At 39.2% G+C, this 12,500-nt stretch overlaps 1 protein-coding gene across 1 annotated transcript in view; it reads right to left on the bottom strand.

The window, feature by feature from the left end:
- The window catches only part of TBCA (tubulin folding cofactor A), a 32,955-nt gene extending 20,745 nt beyond the window's left edge, over nucleotides 1-12,210 (bottom strand). Inside the window, exon 1 of the mRNA XM_026067756.1 lies at nucleotides 8,195-12,210. The gene's annotated coding sequence lies outside the window, so the exon portion shown is untranslated. The remainder of the gene's footprint in view (nucleotides 1-8,194) is intronic.
- Nucleotides 12,211-12,500: the final 290 nt, after the last annotated feature.

The raw sequence follows: 12,500 nt of genomic DNA, 5'->3' as shown, positions 1-12,500 counted from the left end.
CTTATTAATCCTCCAAGATACTATATAATATGCAGATAATGTACAGATTAGCACCAATGAAATTTATTTTAAAAAGCATGTCACTGATGATTCAGTATGATGACTCAAACTAAGGCTCATATCACTGAATTCACTTTCTTTTCTTCCACATGTAAATGTATTTACTAAAACCAAAGATCTCAACTTATCAAGCTTCCCTTAAGATAAAGTTAATAGAAGCCTGTGTGTAGGAAAAGCTGCATGCAGAGCAATTGAAGGTAAGTTGTTCAGCAATGGATTTTTGGAAAATTCGCATGTACCTACTGCCATATCTGTTTCTGGGGAAACAGTTTAGTGGCTGTAGAAATGACTAGCAGCAACAGTCCAAATAAGTCCTCTAGTTATTCATCAAGGAAGGGGGACTATCCCCGTCAGAGCAAAAGGCAAAGTGAGATTGAAGAATCTGGAAATGAAGCAGTGCTAAAGAGGCCCAGCTGCAGACAGGCTATTCTTGTCTCTTCTGCCCACTTCCAAGTGGCATTCATAATTCTGCTCTCAGTTACCTCCTACAGGGATGTAGCCATGTTTAAAAAAAAACAAAAAGGAACTAAAGTAACCACTCATGTAACCTTTTTATTTTTCCTCTATCATTATGTATCAGAAATGAAAGAACAGTAATCTTGCTTTGAGTCCTTTAAGATTTCTTCTTGGATCTCTTTTGCCTGTGATTTGATATTCTAGGAATATCTGGCTTTTGGGCATAAAACTTTTCTTTACACTTCAATCTTTATCCTAAAACTCAAATTTAATGGGCCCTCGAATGTTAACATGCTTAAATAATAATTTTAAAAACCTTAAAGTGGTGATAAAGAGTAAGTAGTTAGGTAAGTTATCTTTTGATAAATGTTTTAAAAGTGCAAAATCTGTAAGAAACTTTGATTTCCTTTTATTTGGTTCCATTTGCCATGTCTCATTTTTCTAGCAAGTGCTACAGTTTAGTGGATTATCAGGAAGTGTCAGCTTTTGATTAGACACACCTGGTGTATAATTAAGGTACCAGTCAATGACTGAAATCTTTCTTCAGTTTTCCCACTCTTAAAATAAATCTATTGACCAAAAATTCTCAAATCCTTCTTCTCCTTGGACATTCTAAGTTAAAATAAATAATAAAAAGTGACAAACAAGTGCATACCTCTAACATTAGCTTATTCTCATACTTCAAGTCTCCATCCACAACAGCTCTTTTCAACCTTCAGACCTCCCCATAAATTTTAATGGAAGTGAGGATTCCCACATAGCTGGTTTAACTCTAGTGACAATAAGCTTGTTTTACTTAATTGTCTTTCATGCGCCCTGAAGCAGAAGTCTACGTCCCCAGAAGTCGTGAAAAATAGCCAAAACAAAACAGTAGTATTTTACTAGCTTCTGCCAATCTTTCAAAATGAAAAAGAACAAACATAAGATCCAATTATGCTAGACCTTGACTCCAGCAGTGGCCAGAGTTAACTATTAGGAAAAGACTATAAAGAAACAAATCAAGCATAAAGTGGCATTTCCTGTGGTATTCTTGCCTACAGAAATCAAATTAAGGACTTTAAGCACTGAAGAACAAAACCAGACCATCAATGTTTAACAGACAATAGGTCAACTCCTGGCTATGGTTACTGCCCTTTGAAAATCCTTTACACGTTTGACTTTCACATCACTTAACAGTGAAATCCACAATTTGCATGTTCGGGGGGGGGGGGTTGCTTACCACTTTAAAACAGCAATCTAAAACCACAAGAACTAGCAGTGCTTGATAGTATTTTGAGATAGAAAAAGAAAACAAGTCACTCTACTTAACTTCTCTATACCATTATGATTTACCTCCTCACCTCTTCTTTCCTCTACTCGCTCTCTTCCCCCCTCCTCAAGCTGAAGAGGGAAGTTTCACAAAATGGTTCAAGACAAACAGCTCACCACTGCTGAAGGGAGGTCTGCTTCCTCCTCCCTCCACTAATGCTCAGAGGATCCCTCCATGGGCCAGTTCAGTCCACCAAACCAGCAGGAAATGTACACAGCAAGAAAAAAAGCTAATACTTTTCCCCCTGTGTTGAGCAATGAGACCAGCTCAGCAAAAGGTCTGACTAGCGCCAGAACAGGGAAGGAGAGGTGGCGGGGAGGGAAATGAGGTCTCCCAATTTAGGACGGCACTGATTTCTCAAGGAACTTCACTCCTAGTCCATTCAGGGTGCAGTTTCGCAAGTGGCTTAGGCTCTTCTAACTCCTGGCTGCTGCTGAAAGAGCCCAAAACTCCCCTCCCTTCTCATTCCCTAAAAGACATGCGTTCTTATCCTGTCCCTTGGGTATCAATCCCAGTGTCATCTCCTGTAGTTGCATCATTAGCACTAGCAACAAAATCTGCCTCTCTGATCAGTGGATCATAGGAAGGCCATACAGCTTATCTGAAGGTTGACAGCTGAACAAGTACAGACAGGCAGGGCAACAGGCACCACAACAGGAGATCTGCTTTAGCGTTGTTTCATCTGTTAGACAAGAATGAGTCTTGGAACAGAGGGTGAAATTTAGGACATCTGTACTAGGTAGACTGAAGTTCCACCTTTCTGAGCCTCAGTCACAGGCAGAAACTAATAGTGGATGCCAAGAATAAAAATAGTATAAGAACTGTGCAAGCAAAAACAAATACTCTTGGTATATTTTCGCCTATCCTCCAGCAATACCCAAACCAGGCTCAACCTGAGCTAGAGTGGTACCTATGGGCTTAAGCCACCAGACAAAGACTCCTCTCCAGCATCAGAAAAACAACATTAGAACACTTCCCTGGCTGGACTGAGCTATCTCAGTAAGACTTTGAAGATCTTGTATTTGTGGTGGGAAAAGAAAGAAAAATTAAAAAAAAGAATTTCTCAATTTTGCTATTGAATAGTTTCACTATTAAAACGACATGCATACATTAACCATGGTAAATTAGCATATACCACGGATTTAACCTAAACAAACAGCAAACCCAAAGCTGACAGTATGTATTGTCTAGATAATGAAATATCTATGTTGACTTAGTTCAAACTTAAAAATTAGTAATAGCATAAACTGTGCAGGGTACAGCTTTTCTTCTTTTTAGTTAGTTTAGTTGTAGTATGATCAATTCCATGTATTACTATTATGCACAATTATACTATAAATAATTCAACAATTGCAGTAACAGTGGTGCTGTGCTAACCATCACCTACAGAGCTTAATATAACAGGTTCCAAATCTGCAAATTACTAGCGCACATTCTTGGTTTCAGTGAGGCTGCATAAGCACACATTATAGAACCAGGACCTAAGACAAAAAGTCAAGGAAGGAAGGAGGAAATAAATACAATATTTGATGCAGTTATTACTAACTGCTGTATTTTCTTAGCCATGAGTAACTACTACTTTCCTATATGGAGAGGATCTTGAGTTATGCCTTCATTTTCTTGATAGTGACAAAGCCATCATGAAAGATAAACCTTCTGTTTTAAGAGTCAAGATGTAACAACACACAATACAATAAGCATTATTTTTAGCCCCTCCTACACCTACAGCTTACAAAACTGAGTTACCATGACATTTTCAGGTTAACTTTGCAGGTTTTGCATTCATTAGGGATGACTACTGCAAAGACTATGAAAATCAGTTATATTTTTAAGTTAGAATGCTATTTCAATTTAAAGATGACTTGTTTTGCATCCCCTTTTATTAATAAAAAAGGACAAATTATACCTTTTACTTTAAACCTCCTCGAATTTCCAGGACTTCACATTCTGTCCCTGCCTCTCTGCAGTTTTCTTTCTGCTCTTGCAGTACATTCCTGCAGATTTTATTAAATCCTTGCCATAGCAACAGCAGAAGTTCTCATTTTCCCCCTGCTGAGAAAGTCTGCTTGACTAGGGTAGGACTGGATGCCAGCAGGAGTATGGAGGGGGAGAGGGAGCAAGGAATGGAGGATTTCAACAAATCCAACTGGAATGGGAGCTCTCAAGTCACACACTCTCAAAACAGAAGGTGCTGGCTGAGGCTAAGGTGGGACAGGGTTTGCAGAGACACTGCAGGAAGGAACTTGGATGGACTGGGGGCAAAGAAGAAAAAGGGAACTGCAAGAGGAAAACTGAAAGAATGTCTGGGACAGGCTGGGGAGAGAGTAAAGAGAGTAGAGAGAAGTAAAAAGTTTATCAGCTCACTGCAAAGAGGCTCTGGAGTGGCAAAATAAGAAAAAAGAATAGCAAGTGATAGAATTGGAGAGAAATGGGGAGTTGGGAGATGCCGAAGAGCAGGCGAAAGTCATTTCTACAGAAGGAAGGGCAAGAAATGGGGCCTCTGTGGTGGTGATAATTGGGGTTACCACAGATCACCACTTCAGTTTCCCTTCTATAATCCCCCGGTGGCAGTCACCTTCAGTCAAGACTGTTGTTTTGCAGAAAAGACACAGAAACTACTTCACAAATGCCACCCTCTTTTTTTGCCACTGTTAGAAAGACAATAGTCCCAGAAAACTGGGCAACATAGTGGGTTTGTTACAGCAATGATCAAAATTAAATATAACTACAAATATATTACATGCATGGGCAACTCGCAATGGATGAGGATAGAAACTGAATGAAGCTTAAAGAAAACACAATGGGCCTCCTAATCCTGAATGAGATATCCACTTACACTATGCATATAACTTAATAACATTTTAACTCGAAGTCAAGCCAGGATGGATTAAGGTTGTTAGCGTAGCTGTAAGACATCTTCTGTATACAAAATGCTATCATATATTTAATAATTTAGTTTTTCCATAGATCTGCCATCTAATTCAGCACACACAAGTAATTATTTTTTAACTATTTTATCCTCATAGTTGAATGTGTGGCCCCATGCCATGGGTTAAGAATCCTATGAAAAAAGTATGTACAATTATAAATGACAGTACGACATGTATGTATAGTGGCGCCAAACTAGGGTTGCCAAGCAACTATAACTACAGTATTCATAGCTTTTGAAAGATGGCTGAAAGAATTTATTAAGGTTGCAAAGTCAGTTTTGCATATGTATTTGCCCAGATTAAGAAAACCTTCTTTCCTTCTCAAAGAATTATTACACAGCATCACTACTGACACTGGTGATAATCTTGGTGTGCCACTTCTTTCTGCCAATTAGGATAACAACCTCAATAGATTACTATGGTCAACACGGACATGCACAAGACAGTTTTGCCAGAGGGGTCAAAGACAACTGTTAACACAAAAACAATGATATGCCAGAATCATGTGTTTCACTAGAGGCTTAGCAGCTTCCACTTCTCCCACTTTTTTTCAGAAGGGGTAACGAGACGGAGGAGGGAATGCAAAGAAAACAATATTTTAAAGGTCTGATCATTACTTATTTAAATTATTGAGATACTTCCAAAAAGGAGTCAATGTTCAGGGCTGCTCAAAGGTTAAAAAAAATCCCTAGGGGGAGGGGAGAATCTGTGTAATGTTAAAAGTACCAGCAGCCAATCTGCTCTTCCAGCAGCTTTAAGATGTTTGCAGGTACTGTTTGGTATTCCTGCAACTTAAAAGAAAGCATGCATTGAAAAACACAGAAATATGATCCACTTCAGACAAATAGTTTTGTTTCTGGAGGCAACAGCGTCAACTTTAAATTACCCTTAGACCAATTATCCGGATTGCTGACTATCTATGTCACAGGTGTTAACTGAAACAGCACTGTGTAAAAGCAGTTGCGCTGTTTTCACAGCCAGTTCACATAAAGCAGTTTTTATGTCGGACAGAGCTCGAGTTAATAAGTCTAAAAGACCTAAGTAGTCTTCATATGCAGGGCCAACTCAGGACTTTCCATATCCAGTCCTGAAGCCAGGAGCACTACAAAAGGTACTGAAGACATACCGAAGTATCTCTGGACCACAACAACCAAGTCTTGCTAGCACTGAACCCAAGTTTATACAATTCAGCTGGTGACAGCTCTAGACAGCAGCTGCACAATGCTCCTGCACTATGAGAGGGGTTACTTAATTTGGATATCATGCCATAGGAATACAGAGCCAGCTTGCGTCCAACAGTGCATGCAATATATTCACTCTCCTGAATCCCAGCACTCTTGGATGTGCAGTGCAGATACATCAAATAGCTCTGTCATGCTGACTCAGTATAGCTGGGTATCTCTACAGAACACTCCTCAATACCCACACAATATAGGATATCCCAGCCCTTCCCATTATCTTAGCTAATGAGAAGTTGTTGCATACAATCTTCTAATTATAACTACAATAAAGAAAGGAGACTTCAGTTTTTTATCCATACATAGATGGCAAGAATCAAAGTCGGTGCCCATGGCTAATGGGAAACGAGCAAGAAAGTGACTATAATTCATATACTGAACAGAAGACTGAAAAAAAATTGTGATTTATGCCAGAAATCTCACACGTAGGTGTAGTGTTGCCAGTCTGGAGTCCAGCTTTAGACATTTGTGGAAAATATATTTCATGCACAGGTATTTTCTTGATACTATGAATCTCATCTCTTTCATGCACTTTCACTTTTAATTGTGAAGTTCCTTGGTTAACCAAGAAAATTAACCAGTTTTGTTCTTGGATTAGCAAAAGTCACCGTATACCTAAGGAAGTAACACCTGCATTCTGCAATACATCATTTGCATATAATATTGTATCCTGAATTCACCAGTTAAATGCTTCAATCTCAAAAAATTGTTACATTTACATTTAAAAAGAAGCTGACAGTCTTGTTTAACTTTCAGAGCTTTCTGAATTTAGAAAAAAATACCACAGTAAAGTTGCTTGGCACTGGGATGATACTTAAAAACAAAACAAAACAGTATCAATGTCAGTGCTACAGGCAAAAGAACAGTCTTGGGAAGATTCCATAGTTTTAGAAAGGTGGTTTGAGAAAGGGCTGCTTCACAAGAATCAATACAATCTCCCCATAGGTTCATGATGTAAAATTCTATAATCAAGGCTTGTAGATTTGTAATTATGGTATGTCAGCCACATTTAAACAAGAGTGTTAAAAGATTGTTAAAGTTAAACTAACACAATTGCAATGTGAATTGTCTTAGTCTCATTCTAATCTACTGGTGTCACTTTCATTTAATCAGATGGAAACTATGGCCAAATGTCAGTGCTATTTTCACATGCCCCAACTTACTTTGTTCACAGTAGTTTTTAAAACCACTGCCAATCTGAAATGGGTATAAAATACTTTTTTCTTCTTCTAATCTATTAACTCACTATCTGACAGGTTGTCTGAGCTTGGATTTACTGAGAGGAAGACTCCTTTGAGATAAATAAATTACTTATTAGGGTGTAAGCCACAAATATAGTAAGCATTATTATGTTCATCAAACCTATTTTTTTGTATGATTGGCTAACAAAAGTATGTAATCACTGAAAGCCTGGCTATTAAGTCTATCAGAAAAAGCAGAAGGTTCTCCCCTCTCCTAGTTCAAGTTTCTTTCATTAATATGCAACAGTGTAAGAAACACTGAAATATGCAAGTTATCCATGACCTACAGTAGACTCTCTCAAGAGGGGTACTCAGAGAATCTATGCTATATGGCTAGAAAGAAACACATTAAACAGGAAGCTGTTCACCTTTGTTCTTAGTTTGGGAAAAGTGATGAGTTAGGCGATTAAAAAAAAAGACAAATGAAAATACCTAAAAGTTCAATAAATCCTAATCGTTCTTGTCCCTATTTTTTTTGATATACTCTTAGCCTGAAAGCTGAAGGAGCTTGAGAACCACTATTACATGCTAAATTCAATGGACTTTTCTAAATTGCAAATTCAGAAAAATTTAAGGCAAATTAACTGAAATGTTAAGTCAGTGGCCTTATGGCACATTTAATAAGCCTCCCTGCAAGACCCCTCACATGAAGAACAAATAGAGCTACCTTAGCTTTTTGGAGTTCTAAATTACAGCCATATATAGTAGCTCCACTCCCAAATGAGAGGAAAATATTAAAATTCCTAAGTTGACTCAAGTCACATGTGCTCCCATTGTAAATAAAACTTTTGAGCCTCCACATGCAAAAATGACTTTGCAGACCATTCAAAGTTTCATAAGTCTCTGACATTTTCTTCTGATTATTCAATTCAGAAATAACATTGGATTGAAAATACATTATTTTTCTGTTCAATTATAAGATGACACTTCAAACAAACCTGAAGTGACCATTGTGATTACCTGTTCATATAGAGTTCTTGGTTTATTTTGGGTATTGTTTCAAGTCCTCGGGGGAAGAAGGATAGGAGGAATACAGCATTTTTCCAGCAGCCACAACTACTTCTGTGAGAGATTCCCAAATGCAGAGGTCCTCTTTATGAGGGTTGGGTGTTCACTAAAAGGATGAAGACCAGCAGGAGTACAGAACCAGGTTTCTAGTTTGAGGAGGAAGGGTAGAGTGGGACAGAGCCATGCCTCTTCTCATGCTGCATGCAACTGTCACAGACCCAGGAACTACTGCTGCTGTTGCCAATACCTAGGCAGGCTAAGTCTGGAAATGCTCCGTATGTCACACACACTCAGGCCATAACTAGGACCACGTGCAAGATCTATTATTTCTAATAAAATAATAAAGTATAAAATATTTAATCTCAGGACTATATTGATGAAATAAAAATGGAATTTTAAGAGAGCTGCAGGGCTGCAGAGAGAGAAACAAGAAAGTTAACTTAAGGTTTGTCCCTTCTTCCACAACAATTATCCAGGTACATGGTCTCCCCCCACATGAAGTGTAAGATCACGTATTCCTTTTCTTTTCAAACAATAAGTTAACTCTACCTACAGCTTGCCAGCTGCTTCACAGTAGCTGTAGATGTGCATATTGTCACCATACAACCACAAGCTAAGTTTGCCCCTTAGCTTATTCATTCAGCCATTCTCCAAAAGCAAATCTGAATCCTGCTTGCTCCACTTGTGTCCCTTACCCAAATGTTTTCATCACCTTCTATGTACTAGCCCTGGCACATATGCAGCTGCATGGTGAGCTGGTTCAGTCAGGCCTCATCCTTCAGAACAACTCTTGTTTCTGCTTTAGGTTATTTTTCAGTGGATTGGCTCCCTGAAATATATAGGTTTGTGGCCACTTAGGTCCTTTTCTTGGCACAAGGGATGAAGCTGTAACATAGCAGCTCAGATTCACCCTAAGCCACCATGGAAGAGCACTAAGTCTCCTATAATGAACTATTAAGCTATTCGAAAACTACCGGTTCTGCAAGCAACCTCAAGCTGTTATTTGAGACACATTTAGGCAGCAATAGAACATCATTAGAGACCCAAAAGTATTCAGTCATACTATAATTAAAAATCTTTTTAATGAAATGCTAAATGATTCAATGTGAACAAGAGATATGGGCTCACTACAGTCAGGATTCCTACTCTTCCACCCAAGAAATTACAGTCAGCAGCACTCAAAAATTTTAAGTAGAATATATAGAAATGTAGCTTGAAAGAACCTGTCATGCTTGTTTCATCAACCAAATCATAATCCAGTTACATGTATGATTCAGACATGAAGACTCCTGTAATGTTGTCAGAGGAGATGATGTCACTCCATGCACTTCCACGTCTTTCCTCTTCTTCCTATTGGATCTTCGGGGCAAAGCAGACTAGAACAAAGGAAATTTCCAGTTCTCTCCCTCAGAGATCACAGGCTAGAAGATGCGATTATTTCACTTCAGAGGAATGCCCACCCATGCCATGCTCCAAGACACACTGTAGCCTTTTAACTCATTAAACTTTGATTTGTCATTGCTTTTGAGAAGTCCCAGGCCTCATGTTAGGCTAACAGTGTAGGTCTCAGGAACAGTCAAGCTTTGCCTGGACTTGTCTTGGCCAGCCTAGAGATTTCTTTTAGCTTGTTTAACTGTAGCCACTATTATCTAATGACCAGGTGACAATTACCTGCTTTGTTTTAGCTTTTGCTCAGCTTTGTACAGTTGTGAAGTGTAACACTTATTATATTAGTTTTTATTATTAATATGTAACTATTCTATGCAGAATGAGCTATCTCTGACCTAGAATAAAAAAGCAGCATAAAGGAGTGCAGGCATGGGATGATAACGGAGGCCTTGAAAACACAGGCACAGGAAGATGCTGAAATGCCCCAGTGCTGTACCCACCAGTGGTCAAGTGCAGGTCATCAGAGGAATGCAGCCTTGATAAATTGGCAAAAAACAGTTTCAGGATACAAACAACCATTCAACATATGTAAAATACACCATATGTAATAAATTCAGATAAAATGTGGAACTACAAACCAATGAAGAAAAAGCAAGATGTGGAATGTGTTAACAAGCATATAAAAATGACTCCAAGCGGACTCAGAGAGGGAAGAAACCATCAACACCACACTCCTCTGAGCAAAGGATTTGGGATCCTGATGACTTGCTTAAATTCCTCCCCACCAATACTGAAGCCAGAGTCCTTAGGACCCAGGGGGCAGTCAAAGGGTTTGCAAAACACCAGGGAAAGGATGTTTTTAGAAACATTAGAAAGTCTGTATGAACTATGGAACTATTAGTATCATTGTAACGGGACTGATATCAGTTCAGTTGAGTGTAACAAGTTGGTAACAAACTTAAGCAACCTACTCTGCAACTTGTGTGCAACAAATTTGTAACATCAAAACAAGCACCCATTGATTTCCATGTATCAGGCAACAGAAGAGGCAAACTAAGGAATAAAGAAGTTGTTCAACTGTTTGAGCATAGGACAGGGAAATAACACCACTAACTTCTAATCTCTTGTCCTCAGCAAGTCACATAGCCCTCTCAGACTCACTTAAACTGAGAAGCAGAGAAATTCAAACTAAGAACATGCAAGCTAATCTCAGAGCTACAAGCATGAAAGATCATGGCATAAAGATGTGAGACCAGCCCCACATGCAGGTATCTTCCCTACAGAACCACACTCACATCATTACACCACTGCCATGTCCAAGGGGATATAACCACATGGTATACAAAATTCACCGTGTGATCATACAGGCAGACACCAGCTCTGACTGAGGTCTCCACACAATGGTCCCTTGCTAGTGTATACTTCCCTCTCTGTTTCCCAGCCTTTAAACACGAGGAAAAAGCATTGTGCAGGAAACTGTTGTGATAATTTACCACTAAACAGTGATCATCTGAAGCACTATTACATATTAGTGCACAGTTCTCTCATTAAAACTATCAAGCAGCAGCAATAAGTCAGACTACGAAAACTTCTTCAAGATACTAAAGTACAGTTGTGTTTTATTAGATACAGCAGTTTTCTCAGAAGTATCTATACACAAATAAACTTTGTGTTTGAGTATCAGAAAGAACCCACAGCCTGAAAAAAGGTTAACCTAAATAATTCTAATTTTCCTGCACTTCAGAATACTTTGACTATAAGCACTGACACAAAACATGATCCACTTACAAATGCAAATAAGATGTTTACAATGTTTCTGTCCAGTGTAGCCAGTAAGCATAATGCAAGTTAATAAAAGATATGCAAAGCAGCAGGCAGTCACTGAACCACTAAATCAAACTTCACTGAAGCCTCCTGGCTTAAAAATAAATACATGTTCACACACAAGTTTATGATTTGCACACAATGTCCAGTGACAGAAAACAGGAGCTTAGAATCATATAATCAATTTCTTGTTTGTAGCAATACTTGAGAACTGCTCCCCATTTTAAGCCTAGGAACTCAAGATGACTTTATCTAGCATAAACATAATGATAAAACCTGTATATTCCATTCTTGAAGTCCAGTCTTTCAAATATAATCAGAAATTAGAAAGCATGCTTATTAATTTCAGTTAGTCAGAGACTGCTGACAATAAACAAGTCACAATACAAAGTTGATTGTATGGAACAGGACTATTTAGCATCCTGATCTGGCACTAATAATAATACTCCTGTCTATGCCTGAGTCAGTGCAGTCTTTGTAGGACCTAGCCTTAATAAGCCTCACTATGAACAAATTATCTAATATCAAAGCCCAGTGCTTACAGTGATAGTAGGAGGAATTCGCATGGATAAACTGGAACTTTTTTAAAAAATGATGACTACGTTAAAATCAAATGGAGACTCGAGTATCAAATTTATCAATTTTGCAGCGAGCATGCTGGAATGATTAATACCCTACTCATCATTTTTGGAACTACATACAGTTCTTCCATGTTTTGGTTAAATACACAAGACTTTCTGGATCCGAGAAGCGTTCAGCAAGGCTGACCTGTGCACTAACAGGGTAGCTCGACTCCCCGCGGCTCTCAAAGCCACTGACAGAACAGCAACCCCACTCAGCTGCGGTTACGAGGGAGGACGCCCCTTTTCTGCCGACCGTGAGCTACGAGACGAGTCCAGGAGCTGTCGCAGAACTTCCGCCCCGGGTGCCCTGCGGCACATCCCGGCGCCGAGTCGCGCCGCCGCTGCGCCCGTCCCGCCGCCAAACGCTCCAGCACAACAGCCCTGGCCCCAAGCCCGGGCCCGGCCCGAGGCGCGGCGCTTCC

The sequence above is a fragment of the Apteryx rowi genome, unplaced genomic scaffold (assembly GCF_003343035.1).
Source record: "Apteryx rowi isolate R43461 unplaced genomic scaffold, aptRow1 scaffold_262, whole genome shotgun sequence".
NCBI classification, from domain to species: Eukaryota; Metazoa; Chordata; class Aves; order Apterygiformes; family Apterygidae; genus Apteryx; species Apteryx rowi.
This window is presented reverse-complemented; position numbering and strand designations above follow the sequence as displayed.